We start from the raw sequence: 27,908 nt of genomic DNA on the forward strand, positions 1-27,908 counted from the left end.
CTTGATTATTGTATAACTGAAACCCAAGCACAAAAATTTATAAATCTATAACTGTACCTCATGGTGTTTCACTAATAAAAAAATAAAAAAAAACAGTATAGTAACCACTGCTACTGCCCTTGAACACTCTAAATGCTCCATCAATACCAGTTACTTCAAATGCCTCATTCTTCTGCTTATATTCGCATATATTTAACTACATAAAAGCAACACTTGTGTTTTATCTCAAACTGTCTCAGTGTTGATTTTAATTTGGATATTTATGCTGGCCAACAAAAGTATGTTGCAAGTCACAAATTAAAAATTTAAAATTTCTGGAAGCCATAATAAGAAAAAAAAGGAAAAAGGAAAACAAGTACGTGGAGTGTTGTTTCTTTGGTGCTACGGATTAAACCCGGGGCCAGGCAGTTGTTGCACCACTGAGCCACATATCCAGTCCTGTAAAATAAACTTTGAAAGTGGATCTTAATTTAATCTAGTATATCTAAAATATTCAGATTTTGCATTTTTTAAAATAGTAAATCTCAAAAAAAATAGTAAATCTTTAAATATACTCATAACACATTTGTTTAAATTCAAACCAGCCATATTCAAGTGTCCAGTAACATGTGGATAGCAATTGCCATACTGTACCTGTAGGGTTAGGTCTTAACTTACCTATTTGGTGTTGGAAATGCCTAGTTTCACTAACCCAGATTTAGCTTAGGAAATGCCTTAGAATAGTTATCCTAGTCTGTCATAGGAATATGAATCTGAAATTTGGAGTCCCTTTAGGATGACCATTCATTTCTACTGTTTTCATGTTTTGGAGTTTAAATTGCACTTAACTGTCATCATATATTGCCTGTCACATCAGAGCATTTACTTACTAATTTTTACTAATTAACAATTTATTATAGCACAATGGTAGGGCATTTGCCTTGCAAGCCGCCGGCCAGGCTGAGCCGGGTTCAATTCCTCTGCCCCTCTCGGAGAGCCTGGCAAGCTACCGAGAGTATTTTGCCCTCATGGCAAAGCCTGGCAAGCTACTTGTGATGTATTCGATATGCCAAACACAGTAAAAACAAGTGTCACAATGGAGATGTTACTGGGCCCTCTCGAGCAAATCGATGAACAACAGGAGGACAGAACAATTTATTAAATTTTTTATTGATTTATTTTTTTGCTTTTTGGGTTACACCCGGAAATGCACAGGGGCCACTCCTGGCTCATGCACTGAGAAACCACCCCTGGCAGTACTTGGGGAACCATATGGGATGCTGGGAATCGAACCTGGGCCGGCTGCGTGCAAGGCAAATGCCCTACCTGCTGTGCTATAACTCCAGCCCCAAATTTTTGGTAGTTTTTTACACCCAGTGGTACCTGGGGACTATCCTTACTCAGTGCTGGGGACCACGTGGTTCAATCCAGGATGGAACCCTAGGCTATAGCGTGCAAAACACGTGCTTCCACCTTCTGAGCTATCTCCTTGGTCCCCTTTTAGATATTTTCAGAAGAGAATATGTAGCGTCTGGTACTGCACCTCTATGTGGGACCCATCTAAGTATAGCTCTCTTTCTATATCTAATTGCAGTTTCTTTTGCTGACATACAGCACAGTGGTAGGGCGTTTGCCTTGCACGCAGCCAACATGGCCGACCCGAGTTCGATTCCTCCGCCCCTCTCGGAGAGCCCGGCAAGCTACCGAGAGTATCTCGCCTGCACGGCAGAGACTGGCAAGCTCCCCGTGAGGTATTCGATATGCCAAACACAGTAACAACAAAGTCTCCAATGGAGACGTTACTGGGCCTGCTCTAGCAAATCGATGATCAACGGGAGGGCTAGATATCTAGTAGTTGTTAATAGTTTGTAGTGTATCCTGTAATTAATTTTTCTCTAAAATGAACAAAACCAAATATTTCTCATTTTCTTTTTACTTTCTTTCGGTTTTTGGCCACACCTAGCAGTGCTGAGAACTGATTCCTGAGAGCTCAGGGATCACTCCTGGTGGGGCTTGGGGGATCATGTGGGGTGCTGGGAATCGAATCTGTGTTGACTGTCTGCAAGGCAAGTCCCTTCCTACTGTACTATTTCTCTGTCTCCTCAGATATCTTTCTTACTGAACCATTTTCACTCTTCAATAATACAATTATTACATGTTTTTAATCTCGGGCAGAACCTTATCGTGAGGATTGTCAGATCATAAACCACTCTTGTTTAGATGAGTAAGATTACCTCTCTTTGATTTTTCATTTAATTTTCTATTTGCTTGTGTAAAACATTTGCCACAAGGACAATGAATTCTGTGTGATCAGAACATTTCTGCCTTAAATAAAGTTTCATACTTTACTTGGGTCCTGATAGAATAGAAAACACTTTATTCTTTAGAGGTATCTTCAGTGATTTAGTGCTAGGGGAAAAAGAAAACATAAGCAGAAATAGGCAGATGTGACTGTATCAAACTAGTAAGATTTTGCATGGCATGGAAAGGCAAAAGAAATTTGGATTAAAATAAAGAGATACTCTAATGAATGGGAGAAAATATTTGCACACAATGTATTAGATAAAGAATGGTTTCCAAAATATATAAAGCATTCATGTAGCTCATTTTTCCCAAAAATACTGATGGCCATGGAGTAAACCTCCTGGTATTTATTTATCTTGGCTATTCTTGGGTGTTAGTCTCCTATTTTGTTACTTTATGTTCCCCAGATGAATGCAATCTTTCTATGTCTGTCCCTCTCTGACCCATTTTGCTTAGCATGATACTTTCCATGTAGTACCACTTGTATGTAAATTTCATGACTTCATCCTTTCTAACAGCTACACAGTACTGGTGGAGGGTTGGGTACTGGATCATTTTATAACTGAAACCCAAGCACAAAAATTTGTAAGTCTATAACTGTACCTCATGGTGTTGCACTAATAAATAAAAATAAAAAAATTACTGATGGCCAGTGGGCATATGAAAAAGTGTTCATCATCACTTGTTATCAGAGAAATGCAAATCAAGACAACAATGATATCTTTTCAGTGAAAATGGGATTTATTAACAAGATTGAAACAGTGTTGGTGGGATGGGGAGAACAGGAACCCTCATCCACGGTTGATGGAAATACCATCTGGTTCAGTATTTTTTTTTTTTTTGGGCCACACCAGTGATGCTGAGGTTTTACTCCTGGTTTTCTATGCCCAGGGATCGCTCCTGGTAGGGCTCAGGGGACCATATGTGGTGCCAGGGATTGAACCTGCATGCAAGGCAAGTGCCTTACGTGCTGACCCGTGGTTCAGCCTTTATGGAAAGAAGTTTGGAGATTAATCATAAAAGCAAGAATAGAACTTCCATATGACTCAGAAATACCACTTCTTGGCATCTTCTCCCCAAATACAAAAACCTTAATTGGAAAAGTTAAATGCATACGTGTGTTCATTGCAGCACTTAGTACAATAGCCGAGGATATGGAAGCAACCTAAATTTCTAATGGGTAAGGAAGTTGTGGCATATATACAGTGGAATATTACATAGTTCAAAGGAAATAAGGAACCAGTTATTTTGCAGAAATGTGGATGGAACTGGAGGGTATCATGTTAAGTAACATAAGTTAGAGAGAGAAGGACAAATACCAGATGATTTGTAGACTGTAGAGTGGCAAACAAGTTAAAAGAGTCTCAAAGAATAGCAAACTCTTGACCTTGATGAAAATATTGATTACCAAGTCCTGGAGTGAGGAATGGGAAGAAACAAGGACTGGAGTAGAGGTGACACAAGGACAAGGGGGAAGGGTCGCAGTCATTTTGGTGGTATAATGGTGCAATAACTTCGTTCATCAATACCATATATTTTGGCACTAATGTAACAATCTTACCTGAGCTATAATAAAATATAATATTTTATTCTTCTGGAAATAGCCATGTTTAGCACTCCATTCCAAAATCTCATCATGAATGCCTCTAGTGTTTTTTTTTTTCTCTACTCCATGTCCACTGGGATCTTTCAATTTGGCTTTGCTTCAGATGTTTCTTCCCAGAATTAGTAATTAAGTCCTCTGAATAATTATTTTTCTTTACGGAGCCAAGAATTAAATGCTGCTGGCATGATCTTCTCTGCTTGATGTTTATAGGATCATCTCTTTTCTCAGTAGTCTCAGATGTATTTTAGAATACACTGAAGTCCTTTGAAGGAATGAGCACAAGGAATATTATAAAAGCATAAGTGAAGATACTCGAATGGGAGAATACTGACGCTTGCTAGGGAATGACTGAGTGAATACAAAACAGCTTCCATATAAGTCCTTAAAGAAGAGTGTTTCGTATATTAGTAAGTGCTATGATGCTATGTGTTATTAAAAGTACCTTTTGCTTTGTGTATTTGATCAAGATCATTATATGAAGTACCATAAAGCAATATTTTATAAACAACGTAATTTTATAATGAATTAATATTTAAATGTGCTGGGAGATAAGCCATCTGAGCATTTTGATGAAAAGTCACGAATTATGCAGAGAATTTTAATCAGAATTTATTTTCATATTCTTTGGATTTTCAGAAGCACACAATGATATAATGCTTCACTTTTTTTTTTTTTAAAAAAAACTTTAAAAATCTTCAGTGGAACAAAATTCAAAGGGCGTCTTTTACAGGCTTATTGTTCTTGGCTTGACTTTGAGAATTTGGCTTCCAACTCTGTTATGAAAAGGCCTTTTTGTGAGCTGAAGGGCTGTTGGAAAGCAAACAAACCACTAAATTAATTTTCTTTATTTCAAGATTTTTATGGCCATTTGATCAACTTTAAGGCTTGAGGTAGTTTAATTATCCCCCTACCCAGTTTTATTGCACTATAATTGCCATAAATACACTCTTTAAGTTATTTATTAGATAATTTAATATATAAATATATAAATAATTTAACAATTATTTATTAGATTTGCTCGAGCGGGCCCAGTAACGTCTCCATTGGAGACTTTGTTGTTACTGTGTTTGGCATATCGAATATGTCACGGGGAGCTTGCCAGGCTCTGCTGTGCGGGCGAGATACTCTTGGTAGCTTGCCGGGCTCTCCGAGAGGGGTGGAGGAATCGAACTTGGGTCGGCCATGTTGGCTGCGTGCAAGGCAAACGCCCTACCACGGAGCAATAGCACAGCGGTAGGGCGTTCACCTTACAAGTGGCCAACATGGCCGACCCGAGTTCGATTCCTCCGCCCCTCTCAGAGAGCCCAGCAAGCTACCGAGAGTATTTGATATGCCAAACACAGTAACAACAAAGTCTCCAATGGAGACGTTACTGGGCCCGCTCGAGCAAATCGACGATCAATGGGAGGGCCTTTACCTTTACCTTACCTTTATTAGATAATTTAAATGATTAGCTCTATAGCTTCAGTGCACATCCCTCATCTCACGTAGTTAAACAGTTTTTTCTTTTTTTTTTTTAATAATTTTTTAATTTATTGAATCACTGTGGGAAAAGTTACAGAGCTTTCAGGTTTTTTTTTTTTTTTTTTTTGCTTTTTGGGTCACACCCGGCGATGCTCAGGGGTTACTCCTGGCTCATGCACTCAGGAATTGCTCCTGGCGGTGCTTGGGGGACCATATGGGATGCTGGGAATCGAACCTGTGTCGGCCATGTTGGCTGCGTGCAAGGCAAATGCCCTACCCGCTGTGCTGTCACTCCAGCCCCGGAGCTTTCAGGTTTAGGTCTCAGTCATGTAAATATCAAACACATTCCCCTTTACCAGTACTTATTTTTAACCGCGAACCCCAATAGAACCCCACCTCCCACCCCTCCCAATTCCTGTGAGGCAGATGAGTTCTAGTTAACACTCTATCAACTTTGACTAGATTCATTGTTTCGATAAAAGATGCACCATTATTATTTAGAGTTTACGACCCCCCCCCCCCCCCCAAATCAGACATGCTGAGAAAGCATTGTGAAATGGTTTGCTTTCTACAGCTGGGTTTTAAGAATTAAATGATGTCGCGCAGCCACAATAGCGGCCGCGCAGTTTTGGATTTCTGCTATTTTACTTATTAACCCTGGAAGTATTTCTATTAAGAGTTAGTTAAGGGATTGGTTTCTGTGCTCTGGAGTTGTGGCCGTGCCAGAGAGCCGCTCGTGGGGGGCAACTGGTGACCTCGGTAGGGCGTGAAGGACGGACCGGAACTCCCCCCTTCCCATGAGGTTTTAGTCGCCCCCACACCCCCGGCTCATACCTGCTCACCACAAGGCTCCAGTGCGGCCGCCATCTTTCTTTCCAGAGAGGAGAGGGCGAATGGGGCAACACCCTTTCCCCTCCGGGCAGGCATGCTGGCGTGGTTTAACACATAGTCCATTCGCTTTTCTGCTCCAAACGGCTGGTTTTCTGTGTTAAGTCCTTGTGTTTAAACATTTTTTTCTTATACCAACAACTTTTACAGTCTGTTTTCCTAGCAACTTTCAAGTATTTGGTAGAGTATGATAATTATAATCACCATACTGTATATTATATTCCAGAACTTACTTACCTCATAACTAGAAGTTTTTTCTCCTAGTGAAAACTTTACCTATACCTTTGGCTACTTTCATTTGTTTTGCCCCCCACCTGCTGCCCTCCAGCATGTTTTCTGTAGTTGGGGTTTTTGCTTCTTTTTTTAGTGTCAATATATAATAGATTATGTGATATTTGTCTTTTTGGTTTCTCTTTTTTTTTTGAACTTTTTCCAGGCTCTGTGCTCAGAACTTAAGCTCGTGGGCTTGGGAAGCCATAAGGGATGCCAGGTGTCAAACTTGGGCTAGCCATGTGCAAGGCAAGCTCCCCACCCGCTATACAAGTGCTCTGGCCCCAATTTCCTTTTTTCGTTTTTTTTTCTTTTTGGATCATGCTGGTGATGCACAGGGGTTACTCCTGGCTCTGCACTCAGTAATTACCCTTGGCGGTACTCAGGGGACTATATGGGATGCTGGAAATCGAACCTGGGTCGGCCACGTGCAAGGCAAACACCCTACCTGCTATGCTATCACTCCAGCCCCAGTTTCCTTTTTTTAATGGCTGACTTGTTTATATATATATATCTGTATATTGCTATATCTTCCATTTTCTTTATCTATTGATGAATATATAACTTAGGTTATGTCTTTATCTTGATTATTGATTTAATTGCATTTAATATTTGTTTCATTTCTTTCTCTTTAATTACTAAAACTATTTAAACATTTTATTTAATGTTTGAATATAGGTCATACTATAACCAATAGGTTGGGTACAAGCAAGGAAAGCTCCCTGCCTGCTGTATGATTTCTCTGGCCCCATAAAACGACTTCAGATTTTTATTTATTTACTTATTTTGGATTTTGGACCACACCTTTTGGTGCTCAGGGTTTACTCCTTGCTCTGCATTCAGCAATCACTCTGGTGGGCTCTGGGGACCCTACGGGATGCTGGAAATCAAATCTGGGTCATCTGCATCAAGGCAAGTGCTTTACCCCCTGTACTATCTCTGGCCCTTAGTTTATTTTTCTTGTTAAGGATTGAATAAGAGGAAGGATTGTTGTCTCCTTTATTCTGTCTTTCTGTTCTTTCATGCCTGCAGCCTCTGCCCAGATGCTTTCAGGGATTTGCCAGTCATAGTAATGCACTGGCCCAGCTGGGACTCATGTGCTAGACAGCAGAGTTCCTTGTTTAGAGTTTCTCTGCTGCTTTGTGATACGATCTCAATTTGCGTTTTTCTAGATTCTCTACCAATTAGGAATCCTGAAAGCAAGCTGGTTATGGTTTGGTCCTCACGGTTACTGTTGTTATTACAATTCATATTATTATTATTATTATTACTTTTTGGCCGGTGAATTTTGGGTATTTTTATTTATCAATTTATTTATTTATTTATTTATTTATATTAGTGAGACACCATGAGCTACAGTTGTAGACTTACAAATTTTGTGCTTGGGTTTCAATTATACAGTGATCAAATACCCATCCCTCCACCAGTGCCCATTTCCCACCACCACCCATCCCAGTATCCCTCCTACCCCCCATCCCCCTGATCCTACCCTGCCTCTGTGCAGGACATTCCCCTCTGTTCTCTCTCTCCTTTTGGGTGTGTGGTTTGCAAAAGAGGCATTGAGTGGCGGTCATGTTTGGTCTATAGTCTGCTTTCAGCATGCTTCTCCCATCCTGGGAGGATCCTCCCAACACCCTTTATTTGGTGCTCCCTTCTCTATCTGAGCTGCCTTTTCCCCTAGCATGTGTGGCTGGCCTCCAAGCCATGGAGCAGAATTCCTTTACCATTAATATTATTATCATCATTATTATTCATGCAAAGAGTGTCAAAAGTATATCTGTTCAGGGCTAGACAGAGTAAATGCTCTCCTTTTATTTTGTTTTGGGGTCATACCTGGTAGTTCTCAGGGCTTACTTCTGGCTCTGTGCTCAGGGGTTATCCCTGGCAAGGCTCTGGGGACCAGATGGGGTGTTGGTGATTAAACACAGGTCATAAAAAGGAAAAAAAAATATCCAGGTCAGTCATGTGCAAGGCGGACAGCTCCCTCACTGTAATATTTCTAAGGTCCCTCCTCTCTGTTGTTTATCTTATTTATGGAATTTCCCAATAGACCTATTAGATGGTCACTAGCATTGCATTCGTTTTACAAAGGGGGAGGTTTTGTGAGGCACGGGGAAAGGTAACCTGTGGAACATCACTCAGCATGTAAGTGGCAAAGGAACAAGCAGCCATCTCTAGAGCCTCAGTTTCAGTGACAATTTTGACTTACTGTAGAATACTCATCCTCTTGACTTGCTGGCCTTTTCTTTAGCCTTCTCTCTTCATTGCATTTATAGGGACATTCTTGCCTTTGCTATGAACAGGAAAATTAGTGGAATATTTTTGGGCTTACATGGCTCTAGTAAGAGGGGAGTAGTACTTGGAGTGATAGTGTTAATTCAGGTTTTTAGTTCTTTTTTCAGTTGTGGATGATTTTAGTTACCCACTTCCATCCTATTTCTGTGTGTTGAACTTCTTGTTCATCATCCTGATGCTCACAGGGAAGGTTGTTGCTGTGGATGCAAGTGCTCTTGGACTGCTAGACAGCGGCTGTGCGCATTATAACACCTCCGTTTGTTCCCCTTGCCCAAACTCTGTGAGCCCCCCTTTTTTTTTTCCCTCATGTAGTGAACCTGGGCACTGGAGAGATGAACCTCAGAGCAAAAATCAAGTATTTGTAGGAATTTCCAACTAGAATGCTGGTCATCCTAGGAAATAGCGGTGGAGCAGAGCAGTTCTTGGTGTTGCAACAGCTGATTTCCAAATGAGGCAGGACACTGCAGAATGAGCCAGAAGTTAAAGGGTGATTCATTGAATCCTCAACTGAGCAGACAGAGGAAACAGTGTTGATTTGGCCCTCTTCAGTCTCCCAGGTATTTCATCCTTCCAATGAATGCTAAAAGAATTTGTTAATTCAGGGGTTCCCAGAATTATTTAGCGTACCATCCAGTGTCTGGAGCAGAGCATACCTAGGAGATGAGGAATGAGGTCGAGTTTCAGAGCAGAAGGGATGACCACATACCCTGACTGCAGGATCAGAAATGCTTATATGCCTGCCTTTCTCCTGACAGGTGTACGACTCACCTGATAGGACCCTAGAGGTTCAGAAAACAGTTGGGAGGAAGAGTGAGAGCAGAATGCTAGAAAGTGTTTGCTTTCTGATAACTTGTTCATCTCTCTGGTGGATTGGGCCTGCTTGTTAGTAGCAAAGACATTAGGAAGGATCAAAGACATGTTTCATCCAGGACCAAAAGGGAAGATGGGAATTCAAGCATCAGAAAGTGTTTGTGCACGTGCTAGGGGAAAAGGAAGCTCAGATAGAGAAGAAAGCACCAAATAAAGGGTGTTGTGAGGATCCTCCATGGGTGGGAGAAGCATGCTGAAAGTAGACTATAGACCAAACATGATTGCCACTCAATGCCTCTTTTGCAAACCACAGCACCCAAAAGGAGAGAGAGAACAAAAGGGAACACCCTGCCACAGAGGCAGGGTGGGATTGGGGAGATGGAAGGTGGGAGGGATACTGGGATTAGTTAGTGGTAGTGGAGAATGGGCACTTGTGGAGGGATGGGTACTCTATCATTGTATAACTGAAACCCAAGCACAAAAATTTCTAAGTCTATAAGTGTACCTCACGGTGTTTCACTAATAAAAAAAAAAAAAAGAAAGTGTTTGTGCAGCGTCACCTGCTCAGAGACTTTTCCTCTTTCATTTCTTCTCAGTTCTCCATTCCCCTCCTCCCCACCCTCCAGTACACACATTTACTTACTCCATCCCTCCCTCTCTCCCTTTTACTTGGAAAAATGAGAGGGTAAAGACTGACTAGTGCCATAGTGACCCTGAATGGCAATCTGGAAGATTTATTACTTTACACTGTCTTGGTTGTAGGTTCTACTATATCAGCATGACCAGTAATCTCAGTCTGTTGGGAACCTCTGCTTTCACTTTTCACTTTTGTTCTGCCTCTGTCTAGGTGGTCACACTTGAAAATTTTCAGTGTATTCCAAGTTTGGTGCTCTGGGGTCTTCCTGGCTATGCATGGGACCATGCTGCCCCAGTCAAGCATGCTAAGTCCATTGAGTGCTTCCTGCAGACCATTTAGTCTGTTTATGCTTCCTGGACAGGCTTTGTTGTGGCATCTTCTCTTATATTTCAGTTCCCTGTTACTCCAAATCCTAGTACCTTAACATTTAGTGGCCTAACCATCACCATTGTGGGACCAGAGCATTTGTACAGTGGGTGGGAAGTTTGCCTTGTACACAGTTGAGCAGAGCACTGCCAGGAGTGATTCTTGAGTGCAGCGTCAGGGGTAACCCCTGAGCATTGTGGGGTGTGACCCAAAACAAAAGAAAACAAAACAATCACCATTGTACTTTCTTTTCAATTCTCTGGGTCAGGACTTGTTTGGGAGCTTGTCTTTGATGAATGTGGTATTGAGTGGGTGTAGGGATCTTCTGAGTTAACCTCTGTTGGTCTTGCCTCCCTCCCCCTCCTCCTTCTCATCTCATCTCATCCTCCATTGCTTGGGTTTCTCACCGATCTCGGGATGGTTGGCCTTTGTTTATGATTGGTGGCTTTTCGCAGAGCAGGCATCCTAAGAGTAGGTGTTTCAAGAGATTAGAAATAGAGTTGTCAGCCCCTAGAGGCTGACATCTGTCAGACAGAGGCCTGTATCATTAGTCATGTACTGCTGGTCAGATCCTCTCACAGCCTGCCAGAGAGTTTGTGTCCAGTGTTGGTCCTTCCACGACTCAAAATTCTAGTGCTCTCAAAAGAGACTGTTCTTCAAATAATTGTATGAAGGGTTAAAAAAAAACCCTAGGGCACAAGTTAATAATTTTTATCCATTGAGCAGAAAAATAATGAGCCAGAAGTTAAGGATGCTTTATTGAACCTCAACTGAGTGACCCAAGGAAAAGGCTTTGATTTTGCCCTCTGCAGTTCTTCCAGGAACCTCGTCCTTTAGATGAATGCTGAAAGAACATTCTGTGCAAATGTTTCCAGACTTATTTAGCCTACTGCCTCCTTTTCAGGAAATAAAAAATCATTCAGCACCCCTCTGGAAATCTGCCTTTTTTAAGTGAACAAACAGCAGCCCCAAGGGGGTCACTGCCACCCCCTTGAACTGTTCCAGTGTCCCCTGGAGGTGGTTAGCACCCACTTCAGGTTGTGGTTTAGTGAGACACTTAACATGCTCATATCTGAGTATTGAGTATGCATATTTTATAGTCAGGAAAGAACTAAATGCTGTACCAAAATGGAATCCTTGGAAGGAAAAATCTCTTCTTTTAAAGCTTCTTGTTCCAACTGTGAGTGAGCTGTTTGTAATGGGCGCAGGAAAGTACTCATCTATTGGCTTTGTTCAGTAAATGAGAAACTGCTATGGTATTAAAAAAAAGCTGCCTATATATTCTCTGTGGGGTCTGACCTATTGTGGAGAGATGTGGAAAGACATTTCAGGCAGCAGCAGCTGCTGATTGCTGTGGCTCTGTTCACTCTGTGGGAAGGCCGTTAGAGCCTGGACTCCTGCAGGCGCGTAAGGCAGAGAGAAAGCGCCAGGAGGAAGAAGACCACATCTGGGTTTTGCTCCGTGGTTAGTGTTTAATTTTTATAGATTTGTTTAATTTTTCTGTTCTTTCTAGTACTTAAAACATTTTAGCAGCATGAGTGAACTTTTATTGGAAGGCTGTTCTACACACTTCAGCAAGGACTGTGATGCCAGAGGCATTCTTGCTTGTGTGTATTTAGGAGATGACAGTGTGGGGCCTCGTTTTCCTTGTTGATAAATAACAGGGTCAGCATCCTCATGGAGAAGCTGGACATGGATGTATGATTTACTTTGGCCAAGTTAATTTATAGTTTCTGCTTCATTAACTTTCTTCAGTAATTAATGAATTACTGAAGGGTTAAAAAAAAACCCTAGGGCACAAGTTAATAATTTTTTATCCATTGAGCAGAAAAATAATGAGCCAGAAGTTAAGGATGCTTTATTGAATCCTCACTGTCTTTCTTTACCACTGTCTTTCTTTCTGCATATCTCTTACTTTATTGTTATTTTTGTTTTTTGGGTCACACCTGTCTGTTGTGGCTCACCGAGGGCTCATTTTAAACATTTTATTTTTAAATTAAAATATTAGGCACTGTGTTTTAGAAAACTGATATTGATAGGGTTTATACATAAAGAATTTCAGTACCAACCCCCACACCAGAGAGTTTACTTCGCCCACCATTTCCCACTATTCCTCCCATTGCCCGTACCCACCCCTCCTCCCTAAGCTTCCTGCTGAAGACAGATGTGTTTCTGATCCCTTGGGTATTTATTATTCTACGATTTTTTTTTCTTTTTGGGTCACACCCGGTGATGCTCAGGGGTTACTCCTGGCTCATGCACTCAGGAATTGCTCCTGGCGGTGCTCAGGGGACCATATGGGGTGCTGGGAATCGAACCTGTGTCGTCCATGTTGGCTGCGTGCAAGGTAAATGTCTTACCCGCTGTGCTATCGCTCCAGCCCCTCTATGATGTTTCTTTATGTCCTGCATATGAGAGAGATCATTTTGTGTCTGTTTCTTTCTTTTTTAAAATTTTTTAATTGAATCTCCATGAGATACAGTTACGTTTGAGTTTCAGTCATACAATGATCAAACACCCATCCCGCCACTAGTGTACATTTTCCACCCCCAATGTCCCAAATATCCCTCCTACCACCCTTAACCCATCCCACCCCCTGCCTCCATGGCAGGCACCTTCCTTCTTTCTCTCTACTTTTGGGTATCATGGTTTGCAATACAGGTGCTGGTTCCTCTCTCTCTCTCTCTCTCTCTCTCTCTTTTTTGCTTTTTGGATCACATCCGGCGATGCTCAGGGGTTACTCCTGGCTCATGCACTCAGGAATTACTCCTGGGGGTGCTCAGGGGACCATATGGGATGCTGGGAATCGAACCTGTGTTGGCCATGTTGGCTGCGTGCAAGGCAAACGCCCTACCCGCTGTGCTATCGCTCCAGCCCCCCCCTCTCGTTTTTAAATTAAATTTTTTTTTTTTTATTGAATCACCATGAGATACAGTCACAAAGCTTTCATGTTCGAGATCCAGCTATATAGTGATCAAATACCCATTCCTCTACCAGTGTATATTTTCCACCACCAATGTCCCCATTATCCATTCCCCCTTCCCCGTCCTCACCCTGCCTATATGGCAGACAATTTCCCTGATATTCTCTACCTACTTTTGGTGATTATATTTTGCTCAAATTTTCCCACCACCATTCAAGCCTGCTTGCTAGGGGCAGAAGCTAGATAGTTTATTTTCCTTTGCTCTTTTTAAATATCATGAGAGGTTGTATGCACACACTTTTGGAATTCTAAGATTGTGAATGGTTGGGTTCCAGAAACATCTCTGTAGGGCACTGATCCACTTTGGGATTCAATTGGGAGTTTCTGGACCAGGGTTGTTGGTGCACTGGGATGGTACCTGGGGGCGGGTTGTGGGTGTGACATCAAGAGTGGGCGATTCTGCAACCCGCATACCTGGGCCATGCTTGTGGAAGCTCTTGGTCGCTGGGATTCTCTCTGGAGTGGGTGGGGAGAGTGTACCTGCTCCATCTGGGGTGCCTGGTCCCTCTCTTTTATTAACTTCATTCAGAACGATACTCTCCAGATTCACCCATGTAACCATAAATGGCATCATTTCATCTTTTCATAAAGCTGAATGAGTAGTAATTGCACATAGGGGCACGGTCCCTTGATCTCAGTCTTGTGCGTGTACTTATTGGGGATTGTACTTCTTAGATGTAGTGTTCACTGGGGTTACTGCAGTGCTCACTGGGTGTGGGTTGCACTCATGTCTACAGTACTCCTGCATTTTTCTAATAGCAATTTTACCAAGGGTCATACCCTTTTAGTTGTAGTGCTGGTGAACATCTGGCTGTAGAGTGGCAGGAAACTGTTGGGAATGCAGGTGTACCAGGCCCTATGGCAGAGCTGCCTGGACTGCACCAGTGTATGGGGAGGCTCTGGGGAGCAAACATGGCCTAATGCTTGTGACGCAGCCTGTTGGTTACTGGCCCATCTCTTTGATCTTACACTGTTTCTACATATTTTTTATGGCTACGACTTACTTTCTTTCTGCCCAGTTGTCAGACTTGGGTTTTAAATGTTCCCATTTTTTATTTAATTTTATTTAAAAAAAACTGTTGTTGGTTTTGGGCCATTCCTGGCAATTCTCAGGGGTTACTCCTGTCCCTGTGTTCAGAGATCACTGCTGGTGAGCTCAGGGGACCGTATCTATCCCTCTCTTTCTGACTGACTTCACTCAGTATGATATTCTCTAGTTCCATACATGTTGTTGCAAATTACATGTGTAGCCTTCCTCTCCCCCAACACACACATACACACCTGGCTATTTTCAGGGATCACTCCTGGCAGACATGGGGAACTATCTGAGGTGCTGGGGATTGAACCCAGGTTGGCCACTTGCAGGGCAAGTCCCTTACCTGCTATACTATTTCTCCAGCCTCTTTGTTCTTTCTTAGAGTTGCATAGTATTCCACTGTATCTACTGCAACTTCCTGATCCCTTTATCTGTAATTTGGCATCTGGGTTGTTTCTGTGTCTTGGCTATTGTACAAAACTCTGTGCTGAACCTAAGTGTGTATATTTTAGTTTGCATTAAGTGTTCTGCTTTGGGGATAGATGCCAAGAAGTGGTATTGTTGAGTTGTATGGGAGTTCTATTCCTATTTTTGGGGTACATATCCATATTATTTTTCATAGAGGCTGAAGCAGACTACATTCCCACCAGTGATGGATGAGGGTTCGATTCTCACCACAACCCCAGCTTAATCACTTTCTTTTTGCTGTGTCTTGTGAATCTTCCAGTGTACTAATTATTTCAGTGACTATGTGCAGTTTAGATTTTAACCTATCATCTGAATTTTAAATCCATCATTTATTTTTTCATTTGTAGCATTTTTTTTCTAAAATTAATTTTGTGTTATACTAAAATATATGAAACCAACCAATTTATTTATTTATGTATTTATTTTTGGGCAATTCCTGGTGGTGCTTAGGGTTTGCTCCTGGCCATGTACTCAGGGATTACTCCTTGCTGACTTGGGGGACCATATGGGATGCTGGGATTGAATCTGGGTCAGCAGCATGCAAGGCAAATGCCCAACCTGCTGTTCTATTGCTCCAACTCCCATTTTAAATTTTATTTTGTTCTCCTTTGCCAGTGGCATTGTATCATTGAAAGACACCTTTTTTTTTTCTTTTTGGGTCACACCCAGTGACGCTCAGGGGTTACTCCTGGCTCATGCACTCAGGAATTGCTCCTGGCAGCGCTCGGAGGACCATATGGGATGCTGGGAATCGAACCTGTGTTGGCCATGTTGGCTGCGTGCAAGGCAAAGCCCTACCCGCTGTGCTATCACTCCAGCCCCTGAAAGACACCTTTGAGGTTCAGATCTTAAAAGTATTCTGCCTATATTTTCCTCAGTGTATCAAAAAAACAGTAACAACAAGTCTCACAATGGACACGTTACTGGTGCCTGCTCGAGCAAATTGATGAACAATGGGAGGACAGTGCTACAGTGCTGCTTTATAAATTCTGGTCTGATCTCAAGTTCTTTGATCCACTTTAAATTGAATTTTGTGTCAGGTGTGAGATACAGATCAGCTTTAATTTTTACATGTGATTATCCAGTTTTGCCTGCACATTTTTTGAAGAGGCTGTTTTCACTCCATTTTATGCTCTCAGCTCCTTTGTCAAAAATTTAGCCAACCATATATGTGGTGGTTAGTTCTTGGGTATTCTATTCTGACCCCTTGGTCAGAGAGTCTATCCTTACTCTAATACCACAGAGTTTTGATCACTATGGCTTTATAGTATAGTTTCAATTTAGGTACCAAAGTATATCCCAGCTTCTTTTTTAGTATAACTTTGGCTATTAGGGATTTCTATGATTCCATACAAAAAGTTCTTGAAGAATGCTGTTGAATTTAATAGGGATTGCATTAAATTTATGTGGTAGTTTAGGTAGGATAGTCATTTTGATAAAATTGATTCTTCAAATCCAAAAGCATAGAATATTTTTCTGTTTACTAAAGTCTTCTATTTATTTCTTAAGTGTTTTAAAGTTTTCATGGTACAGATCTCTTACCTCTTTTGTTAAGTTGACTCCTAGGTACTTGACATTTGGAGGCACTGTTTTGCTTTTTTGGGTCACACCCGGCATGCACAGGGGTTACTCCTGGCTCATGCACTCAGGAATTACTCCTGATGGTGCTTGGAGGACCATATGGGGTGCTCGAATTGAACCCTGGTTGACTGTGTGCAAGGAAAACGCCCTACCTGCTGTGCTATGGCTCTGGCCCCATGGGGCACTATTTTTTGGGGGGGCACTATTTTGAATAGGACAGACTCTTTGATCTCCTTCTCCTCTGATTTATTATTTGTATATAAGGAATTTTTGTGTATTTATACATTTAAAAATTTTATTTTCAAAAAGTTGTTCACAATAATTGTTTACATTTAACATTTCAACACCAGTCTCACCACCATTACATCTTCCCACCACCGACCTTCCCACCACCATCATTTTGAATTTTCCCACCACCACCCAAGCCTGTTCTTAGGCAGATGCTGAATACTTTATTTTGTATTGCTTGTTGTGAATAGCATAAGATGTTGTGTGGCTGAGAAAGTCGCTGTGCACTCCTGGAATTCTAATTTTTTTTTTTTATATATATTTGGGATCTGGAGGTATCTCTGTGGAGTGCTGCTCTCTTCCGAGATTCATTTGTGAGTCTCTGAATTATAGCCATTAATGTATTTATATGGTGCGCAGAGGCAGTTCTTGGGTGCGACTGCCAGGGAACCAGAAGGGCAGGGAAATGGGGGAGGTTGCCCATCCCTGACTCCATGAAGCCTGGAATTTGCAGTCACTAGTCCCTGATACCTGGGTTTTTCAGCAGATTCATTTTCATGTGTGGAGGACTCGGGATGAGACTGTGAAGTTTGGCCGTGAGCGTGATGGTGACTGGCTTCTGAAAGTTTGCAGCTGCCAGGGTTCATTTGGGGCATGCAGAGGGAACCCTGGGGAACACTGCCCCATCTGAGGTGCCCCAGTGAAATCAGCCTGGTGCAGAGTGGGGAGGCATCTCTGTGGGGAGGCTCTCCTCCGAGATTCACTTGTGAGTCTCTGAATCATGGCCATTAATACCCTTAAATGTCCTGCTTTTGATCTCTTTTGAGATTTATTTATGGGTCTCTGAAGCAAGGCAGATAAATGAGCTTGTTTAGCTGAGCCGGAGGTGGTTTGTGGGTGTGATTCTCACACCTAATTTTTGGCCACTTAATATCTTGGGAAACTTGGTCCCATATTGTTGGGGTTCAGTCAGAAATACAGAGGCAATTTTGGAGTATCAGAAAGCCTGAAGGCACCATCAGGCTGCTGATGCACTTGCCCTGCAGTTATAGGTTGATCTGCTGGATGGCACTGCACCTCCAGTTTTTGTATATTGACTGTGTAGCCAGGCACTTTGCTGTATTGGTGATTCAAGACCTTTTTTTGGGGGGTGGGGTGGGAGGAGGGATTCCAAACATTTTCTTTTAATGATCACAATAAAAATGAATAACAAGAAAACAAAATGTCTGTTTGTGACACATACCATATTGTGCATGATGAATTGAGATCTTTGTAATTAAAAACAATAATATTGAGGGACTGGAACTGTAGTACTGCAGGCAGGGCACTTGCCTTGCACACGGCCAATCAAGTTCAAATCCTGGCTACATATATGGTTCTCCAAGCCCCACCAGGAGTGATCCCTGAGCACAGAGTCAGAATTAAAACCTGAGCACCACTGCATGTGGCCCAAAAACAAAGAAACAAAATCTTTGAATGCATTTGAAATATCAGATTACAAGAGGGCCCAGGCGTGCTGGAAAGTCTGATCAGAGCCATGACCAAGGAAGAGAAGCCAAAAGAATGCTGACAAGTTCTATTAGGATACCTAACTCGTATTATTTAAAATGGCTGTTCAATTTACTTAAATTAGTTTAGACTATAAAAAACTGCTTATCCTGCAAGGTTAACGTTACCCAAATACTTAAACTGTGACAGAGACACAGATGCAGTCTTTGGATACAGATTCAAATAGTCTTTGAATGCACATGCAAAACTTTTATAGGAGCATTTATAAAATCCCTTGCAAATGTGTATTAGCACACTATGCCATGACCAACAAGTAAAGGCTGAATCAACAGTTTATGGTTATCAGTTAACAAGAAAAAGACCATGGGGAAAATCAGCTTCCCCTGCTCTTTAGAAATAAACTATTGGGACTGGAGGGTGGAGTGCTTCCCTTGCATTCCCTGGCAGGGATGGCATTTGCCTTGCACACAGCCAACCCAGGTTCAATCCCTGGATTCCATATGGTTCCCCAAGTAATGCCAGAAGTAATTTCTGAGTGCAGAACCAAGAGTAACTCCTGAGCATCTCCAGGTGTCACCTCCCCTGCTCCCCACCCCCCCCCCCAAAAAAAAAGATCAGGTATTAGGGCCAAGAAGATAGTTCAAAGGGCTGGAGCATATGTTTTGCACATGGGAGGCCAAGTTCTACCCGTGGTACATGATCCCTGAGCAACACAGAGAAGCAAACCCTCAGCACCAACCTAGAACTAGCCCAGCACCATGGCCCAAAAACCAAAAACAAACAGAAGACACTAATACTGTAGAGATAGGCCCAAGAATGTGATTCAGTGGCAGAGCACATGCCTTGCATGTACAAAGTCCTGGGTTCAGTTACTAGCCCTGCCCTACACTGCCGTTGGAGCCACAGCACTGCCAGATGCAATCCCCACGCCACGAGTGTGACTCCCACACTGCAACAAAGTGTGCAGTGATGGGGCTGAGAAGCATTGCATGCTGGCCCCAAACACTGAACTAGCTGGCCACTTGGCCAAGTTAACGGGAGTGGCCCCTGGACTTCTGCATTTCTTGGAAGCCCCCAACCACCACCCCATGAAATGTTTAATAAGAAAAAAATGAATAACCATAATCTCCAAAGGAGACATACAAATGGCCAAGAAAGGATATGAAAGGATGTACAGTACCATTCATCATTAGAAAAATGCAAATTGAAATCACAATGATGTGCCTTCACATACACTGTGTTCATACCAAGTGAATGGCTATAAACCAAAAAATGGGAAGTCACAAATATTAACAAGATACAGAAAAATTATAGCCCTTAGTACCGATGGAAATGTTCAGTCACTGTGTAAAACAATTTGGCAGTGCCTCAGTAACTTAAACACAATTACCATATGCTTATAGCAGTTCCACTTCTGAGTATGTGGCCAAAAGAACTGAGAACAGGTGTTCAAACAGAAACCTGTACTGCATGTTCAGTGCAGTTCTGTTCACAATACCCAAAAAGTTGAAAACAAACCAAATGCCCATCAGGAGATGAATGGATAAATGAAATGTGGTATCGACCGATTTATGTACTGGATGAACCTTGAACACAATAGGCTAAGTGAAAGAAGTCAGACACAAAAAGCTACATATGTATTGTATGAATCCTTTTAAATGAAATATCCAGAATAGGCAAGCTCATAAAGACCAAAAGCAAAACAGTGGTTGTAGTTGCCAGGAGTTAGGCTAGGGTTAAGTGAGAGTTGGCTCTTGAATGGGCACAACATTTCCTTTCAGTGTAGTGAAAATACTTTGGGATAAGATAGTTGTGCAATACTGAATATTCTAATGCCCCTGAATTCTACACTTTAAAATGGTTTCTTTTACGGACCAGGGAGAGAGCGTGAATGGTGAGGCATGTGCCTAGCATGTGTACTGTCTGGGCAATGTCAGGTATGGCCTTGACTACCTCAAGGATGACCCCAGTAGTTCCCAAGCATATCCAGAAGTACCCACAACTCTGCCACTGTTGGGTGTAATCCCTAAAAAAATTATTTTTCAATCGATAGTGTCAAAATGACCATACAACTTAAGATACTCTATAGATTCAACACAGTCCCTTTCCAAATTCAGACGACATTCTTCAAGAACTTAGAAAGTCAATAATACACTTTGTATGGAATCATAAAAGACTACAAATAGCCAAAACCATACTGAAAAATAAGAAACTGGGAGGTATCTCCCTAGGACATAAAAACACTCTCTCAAAAGGACATATACGCACTATTTTTCATTACTGGACTCAGTAACAGTAGCTAAGATGGAATCAACCTAGGTGTTTAACAACAGATGAATGAATTGTGAAAATGTGGTATATATATACACAATAGAATACTATGCAGCTGCAAAGAATGATAAAATCATGCAGTTTCCTACAACCTGGTTAGAACCGGAAGATATGTTGAGTGAAGTAAGTCAGAAGAAGAAAGACAAACAGGATGATCTCACTTTCTCTGGTATACAGAATATTGGATGGGGAAATGTAGCAAAGGGAGGGATGCCTTGCTCACCACTGACCCCACTGTTACAGAGAGAAGGACAAAGGAAAGAAATCAAGGGCGAATAAGTAGAGAATGGGAAGTAATGGGTCAACAGGTGTCAGGGCTTCAGTTATACTCGTGATATGGGTGAGGAATATAGCCATATATCCAAAACACAGATCCAACAGCACTGAAAACATGAGATCTAACTTGGTGGATGGAAAGTGACACTGGTGGTGGGATTGTTATTGAAGTATTGTATGCCAAAAACTTAAATATCAGGAACTTTGTAAATCACCGTTCTTAAATTAAAAAATTAAAAAAAATCAAAATAAGTCAAGTTTTCCTCCACCAGTGTTCCCAGATTCCTTCTCCACCCTAATCTCCATCCCACCCCCCACCTGTCAATTTGACAAGCACATTATGTAGTTTCAGTGTTTCAGCTTAGATCTCATGTTTTCAGTGGAGCTGGGGTGGGGAGGTCAGGAGCCTTGCTCTGTAGCGCTCAGCCCGACCGCTCAGTGGGTGTTCATCACTCACACCTCTGCCCTGCAGTCCAGGCTCTGGGACACAGGGCCCAGGTATGGGCGAGACTCAGAAGGCTGGAGCAGCTGCTTTCCAGGCTGGATCCCGGGGCTCCAGCCCCACCTCACATTTCTCCCAAGCACCTCTGGAACAATATACTAGGAATAGCAGCTCTGGATGTGACCTTCACACCTGAACCCAACCAAACACCCAAAGGGAAGCTGGGTATGGAGGACATGGCCTTGATGGCCACGTCAGCCTCTTTAGGGAATGTACTGATAGATAGGTCCAGTTTTCAGGTCTGCTCTCTAGCAACTGGCTAAGCCTCCCCTGGACATGGACATACAGGGCCAGCTCTACAGAGCAGAAATACGGACCTTCCATTTGCCCCACTTTTCTTTAAGGGTGTGCCTTTTCCCCATAGGGTTTTCTGTCTCTCCTGCACTCTGGCCACCTTTTGTCATTTTCTACTTTGGATAATGGAGTTATGACTTAGCCTTCCTTCGGACTGACTGCAAGACTGCCCTCTGGGTCCTCTCCCTGGCGCTTCCAGCTGCGGTTCAGTAAAAACACCTGGGGAAAGAAGGAACCTGCCCCAGGTTACTGTGGGGGCAGGCAGTAAAGCGTTGTGTGTTCATGGGGCTGTCGAGTTCGTCCTCTTCCCCCCCTCCCCACTCCCCCCCCCCCCATCAGTGTATGTTCCCAGCACCTGCATTTGGGGGTTCTCAGTGCCTCCACACACGTGGGGGCGAACTGCAACCAAGAGATGCAACCCCTGGTCATAGCTGCAACTGCAGCAGCAAAGAAAACTGTGGGGAGGGAAAAAATTAATGAGGACCCTGGTAGAATAGCTGCTAGGCTATTAGCAGGCCTGCCCTGCGGCCATGGGTGAACCCAGAGTGCTGCGCTGTCGGCCTGGCTGCTGTGGCCCTCGGTGCTGCCAGCTGTCCTACTGGGCCACAGGCAGGCAGGCGTGAGCACCACTAACGGGGGTCACCCCGCAGCACTGCAGCTGGAAGGATGTGGGACTGCTGTGGCCAGGGAAGACAACTGGGGCGGGCTTCTTTGTGAGCACTTCCGCAGCCTCCAAGGCCTGCCTGGGTCGATGGAACAGTGCACTTGGGTGAGCCGCAGCTTAAAGAGAGGGGGTGGCTGTCCCTGAGCCCGTGGGAAACCCTGGGGAGCAGCACAGTGAAACATGCTAATCCCACAGCCAGGTGTGCACTCAGTCTCGGGGCATTGTGAGATCCACAATAACCAAGAGGGGGAGAATTTGATGACAAAGGAGTGGGGGCATGGAGAGAACACAGCGGCAGAGCCTGTGCTCGGTGTGTGTGAAACCTTGATTCTTTCTCTGGCACTGCTTGTGTTATCATTGTCCTCCCACGTCCACTTCCTGCTGGGTGGTCCCTGGATCCCGAAGTAACACTGCGACACTGGGCCTGAGAACTGCTGGGCTTTGCTTCAGAGGAAGTGGCCCTCCATCTCCTACCCATACTGAGGTGTATGGCCCCCATAAAGAATGGGATATACTTCACTCTTGTTTTTGTTTCTCTTCTGGGCTTATGTCTAACAGTATACTTCTGGGTCTGTACGCAGAGAACCATATGTGGTGCCAGGGATTGAACTAGGGTTGGTGGTGTGCAGGGTAAGCACCTTACCATCTGTACTAGCTTCCTGCCTCAGAATTCACTGTTTGAAGGTAAGTGGGATGCTCTAGTTTGAGTCTGGTAGGGAACTAGAGTCCTGGAGACCAGGTCCACAGTGGGCTTGGGGTTGCTGTCAAGTTTTCATCTTACTCTTTTTTTTTGAATCACCGTGAGATGCACTGTTACAAAGTTGTTCATGATTGGATTTCAGTCATACAGTGTTCCCACACCTGTTCCTTAACCATTTCCCACCATCAGTGTCACCACTTTCCATCCTGCCACAGTTCCCCTCTCCCCAGCCCCTCAACCCAGCCTGCCTCTATGGCAGGCACTTTTCTTTTCCTCTTTCTTCTTTTGTGCATTGTGGATTGTGTTTTGCAATACTGGTACTAAGGGGTCACTGTGTTTCTTCAGGGCATTCAGTATTTTTCTTGGGAAGGTAAAGGTGGGCCTGCTTTTTTAACTGGATGGCAGCTCTGGGGTGTGAACATGACTCCTGAGGCTTCTGGAAGTACAGGGCTGCTGGTAGTCCTTCCCAACCCTGACGAAGCCTGGAGATTCAGACACAAAACCTGCATACCTGAATTTTTAGCAGATTATATTTCAGTGTGGTCTGACCTGAGACAGTGGAGTCCAGCTGGGGGCATAGTGGTGATTTTGGATTGTGGAAGCAAGTGGCTGCCTGGACTCTGCTTGAGAGGGCACCATGCTCCCTCCCCTGTCCGATTTACCCCAGTCTGTTTGGCTTTGCGTAGGTCTGAGATTAACTGCTGCTTTGATCTCTTTAGAAATTTATTTATGGGTATCTGAAGCAACGCCTGTAGAAGAGCTTACATGGTGGCGCTGGTATTGGTTTGTGGGGGTGAGAAAGGGGAGGAGGTAGCCCATCTCAGTTCCGAGAAAGTCACAAAACCTGCATATCAAATTTTCAACAGGTTAATATCTTGGTGAGATCCGTCCTGAGATGGTGGCGTCTCAGGGACATGATGGTGGTTTTGGATTGTGGAAGTTTTGACCTGCCCCCCTCTGATTTACCCTGGTCTGTTCAGCCTTGTGTGGGTTTGAGACTCGCTGGACTTTTGATCTCTTTCAAGATTTATTTATGGGTCTCTGAAGCAAGGTCGATAAATGAACATATATAGCTGGGCCAGGGTTTGTTTGTGAGTGTGGCTCCCACATACCTGACTTTTGGTCATTTAATTTCTCAGGAAACTTGGTTCTGAATTGTCAGGGTTCCAGCCAGAGGCACAACAGCAATTTTGGGGTATCAGGAAGCCAGAACGCACCATCAGGCTGCTGATGCACTCGCCCCATGGGTACAGGTTGATCTACCGGCAGCACCGCACCCTCTATACCGTAGTTTCTTTGTCCAGTCATTTGTTCTCGGGCACTTGGGTTGTTTCTAGATTCTGGTTATTGTGCATAGTGCTGTAGTGAATATAGAAGTGCAGATGGCTTTTCTGCATTGTGGTTTTGGACCTGTTACATATATATATATATATTTAAAATTTTTATTAGTGAGACACCATGAGGTACAGTTGTAGACTTACAAATTTTGTGCTTGGGTTTCAATTATACAATGGTTAAATACCCATCCCATCGTAAGGTATATTTCGAGGAATGGTATTGCTGGGTCAAAACCCGAAGATAGATCAGTTTCTAGTTTTCTGGGGAATACCTATGTTGTTTTCCAGAAAGGCTGAACTATTTGGCATTCCCACCAGCAACAAATGAGAGCCCTTTCTCCCCACATCCATTCCAGCACTGGTCATTCTTGTTCTTTTTTGATGCGTTCCAGTCTCTGTGGTGTGAGATGATATCTCATTGTTGTTTTGATTTGCATCTCCCTGATGGTTTGTGATGTAGAGTGTTTTTTTTTTTATGTACTTTTTGGCCATTTGTGTTTGTTTATTTGTTTGTTTGTTTGTTTCTTTCTTATTAGTGAAACATCATGAGGTACAGTTGTAGACTTAAAAGTTGTTGTGCTTGGGTTTCAGTTATACAATGATCGAGTACCCATCCCACCACCAGTGCCCATTCTCCACCTCCACCAATCCCACTATCCCTCCCACCCCTCCCATCCCCCATCCCACCCTGCCTCTGTGGCAGGGCACTCCCTTTTGTTCTATCTCTCCTTTTGGGTGCTGTGGTCTGCAGAAGAGACATTGGGTGGCAATCATGTTCTGTCTATAGACTACTTTCAGCATGCATCTCCCATCCTGGGTGAATCTTCCCAGCACCCTTTATTTGGTGTTCCTTTCTCTATCTGAGCTGACTTTGCCCCTACAGTGTGCGGCTGGCTTCTAACCATGGAGTGAACAACCTGGTATTTATCACAGCTGCTCTTGGGTGTTAGTCTCTTATTTTGTTACTTTATGTTATCCAGATGAATGCAGTCTTTCTATGTCTGTCCCTCTCTTTCTGACTCATTTCGCTTAGCATGATATTTTCCATGTAGTACCACTTGTATGTAAATTTCATGACTTCAGTTTTTCTAACTGCTCCATAGTACTCCATTGTGTAGATGTACCAAAGTTTCTTTAACCAGTCATCTGTTCTCGGGCACTCAGGTTTTTTCCAGATTCTAGCTATTGTAAACAGTGCTGCAATGAACAAACAAGTGCAGATGTCACTTCGATTATACTTTTTTGCCTCTCTGGGGTATATTCCCAAGAGTGGTATTGCTGGGTCAAATGGGAGCTCAATTTCTAATTTTTTGAGAATCGTCCATACTGTTTTCCAAAAGGGTTGGACCAGTCGGCATTCCCACCAGCAGTGAAGGAGGGTCCCTTTCTCGCCACCTCCACGCCAACACAGGTTGCTTTTGTTCTTTTGGATGTGGGCCAGTCTCTGTGGTGTGAAATGATATCTCGTTGTTTTCATCTGCATCTCCCTGATGATTAATGATGTAGAGCATTTTCTAATGTGCCTTTTACCATTCGGATTTCTTCTTTGAGAAAGTCTCTGTTCATTTTGTTGCCCCACTTTTTGATAAGGTTGGATGTTTTCTTCTTGTGGAGTTCAACCAGTACTTTGTATATCCTTGATATCAACCCCTTGTCGGATGTGTATTTGGAGAATATCCTTTCCCATTCTGTAGACTGTCTTTGTATTTTGGTCACGGTTTCTTTTGAGGTGCAGAAGCTTCTTTATTTAATACAGTCCCATTTGTTTATGTTTGTTTCCACTTGCTTGGTCAGTATTGTTTCATCTTTAAAGATGCTTATAGCTTCAATGCCATGGTGGGTTCTGCCTATACTTTCCTCCATGTACCTTATGGATTCAGGTCTGATATTGAGGTATTTAATCTACTTTGATCTGACTTTTGTGACTGGTGTTAAACAGAGATCGGGTTCTTTTTTTTTTTTTTTTTGCAGGTAGCTGTCCAGTTTTCGCAGCACCACTTGTTGCAGAGGCTTTCCTTGTTTCACTTCACATTTCTTGCTCCTTTATCAAAGATTAAGTGATCGTATATTTGAGAGTCTGTGACAGAATATTCAACTTTGTTCCATTTGTCTGTGGTTTCTAGTCCAATACCATACTGTTTTAATTACTATTGCTTTGTAGCACAGTTTTTTTTTATTTTTATTTTTTTTATTTTTTTTTCCCCTTTATTTTATTTTATTTTTTTTAAGTTGTAGATTTACAATTTTTTGTGCTTTGGTTTCAATTATACAATGATCAGATACCCATCCCTCCACCAGTGCCCATTTTCTACCACCATGGATAATATCCCTCCCACCCCCATCCCCCCATCCCCCCTGTCTCTGTGGCAGGGCAATCCCCTGTGTTCTCTCTCTCCTTTTGGGTGTTGTGGTCTGCAAAAGAGGCATTGAGTGGCAAACATGTTCAGTCCATAGTCTACTTTCGACATGCATCTCCCCTCCTGGGAGGATCCTCCAAACATCCTTTATTTGGTGCTCCCTTCTCTATCTGAACTGCCCTTTCCTCTAGGATACCCGGCTGGCCTCTAAGTTATGGAATAGTCCTCCTGGTGCTGATCTCAGCTATTCTTGGGTATTAATCTCATACTTTGTTACTTTATATCCCCCAGATGAATGCAATCTTTCTATGTCTATCCCTCTCTTTCTGACTCATTTCGCTTAGCATGATACTTTCCATATTGTACCACTTGTATGTAAATTTCATGACTTCATCTTTTCTAAGAGCTACATAGTACTCCATTGTGTAGATGTACCAAAGTTTCTTTAACCAGTCATCTGTTCTTGGGCATTCAGGTTTCTTCCAGTTTCTGGCTATTGTAAAGAGTGTGTAGCACAGTTTTTAAACCCTATGCCCTCCTGCCTACGTGCCTGGGTGCATGCCTGTGTGTCTGGGTGCCCTCTGCCTGGTGTATTCTCACAGCCTTGAGCAAGTCGTTGGAGGGTACAGAGCCAAAACAGTGGTTTGAATCATCCTTGTTCTGTAATCATGTGTCTGGGCGTTTATGTCCATGCCCTTGGAGTCTGGCATGCTTTTCTTACTAGATTGTAGCTCATGACCCTAAGGCACAAAATGGAGTCTGACTTTCCACAATGGCAGATTGGGTGACAATCAACTCATCAAAGTAACCCTCTTGTTCACATTGTCACAAAAAGTGAGTCTTATAAAGTACTTTTAAACATTTATTTAAGTATGGATTTGTAAACGACAGGGTACCAGAATGAAGAATTAAATTTTCTGGTGTGTTGGTCCCCTGAGGCACTTTTCTGCTTATCTACTTTACTCACCCTGTGTAGAGTTAGGATTAGGCATTTTTGGGGAAGGTAAACTGAAGCTTGATTTT

At 42.9% G+C, this 27,908-nt stretch overlaps 1 protein-coding gene across 2 annotated transcripts in view; it reads left to right on the forward strand.

Annotated features, from left to right (window-relative positions):
* DTD1 (D-aminoacyl-tRNA deacylase 1) overlaps positions 1 to 27,908 on the forward strand; it is a 191,876-nt gene that overhangs the window by 14,448 nt on the left and 149,520 nt on the right. The gene's annotated exons all lie outside the window — the stretch shown is intronic.

The sequence above is a fragment of the Sorex fumeus genome, unplaced genomic scaffold, assembly GCF_029834395.1.
Source record: "Sorex fumeus unplaced genomic scaffold, SorFum_2.1 ptg000044l, whole genome shotgun sequence".
Taxonomy (NCBI): Eukaryota; Metazoa; Chordata; class Mammalia; order Eulipotyphla; family Soricidae; genus Sorex; species Sorex fumeus.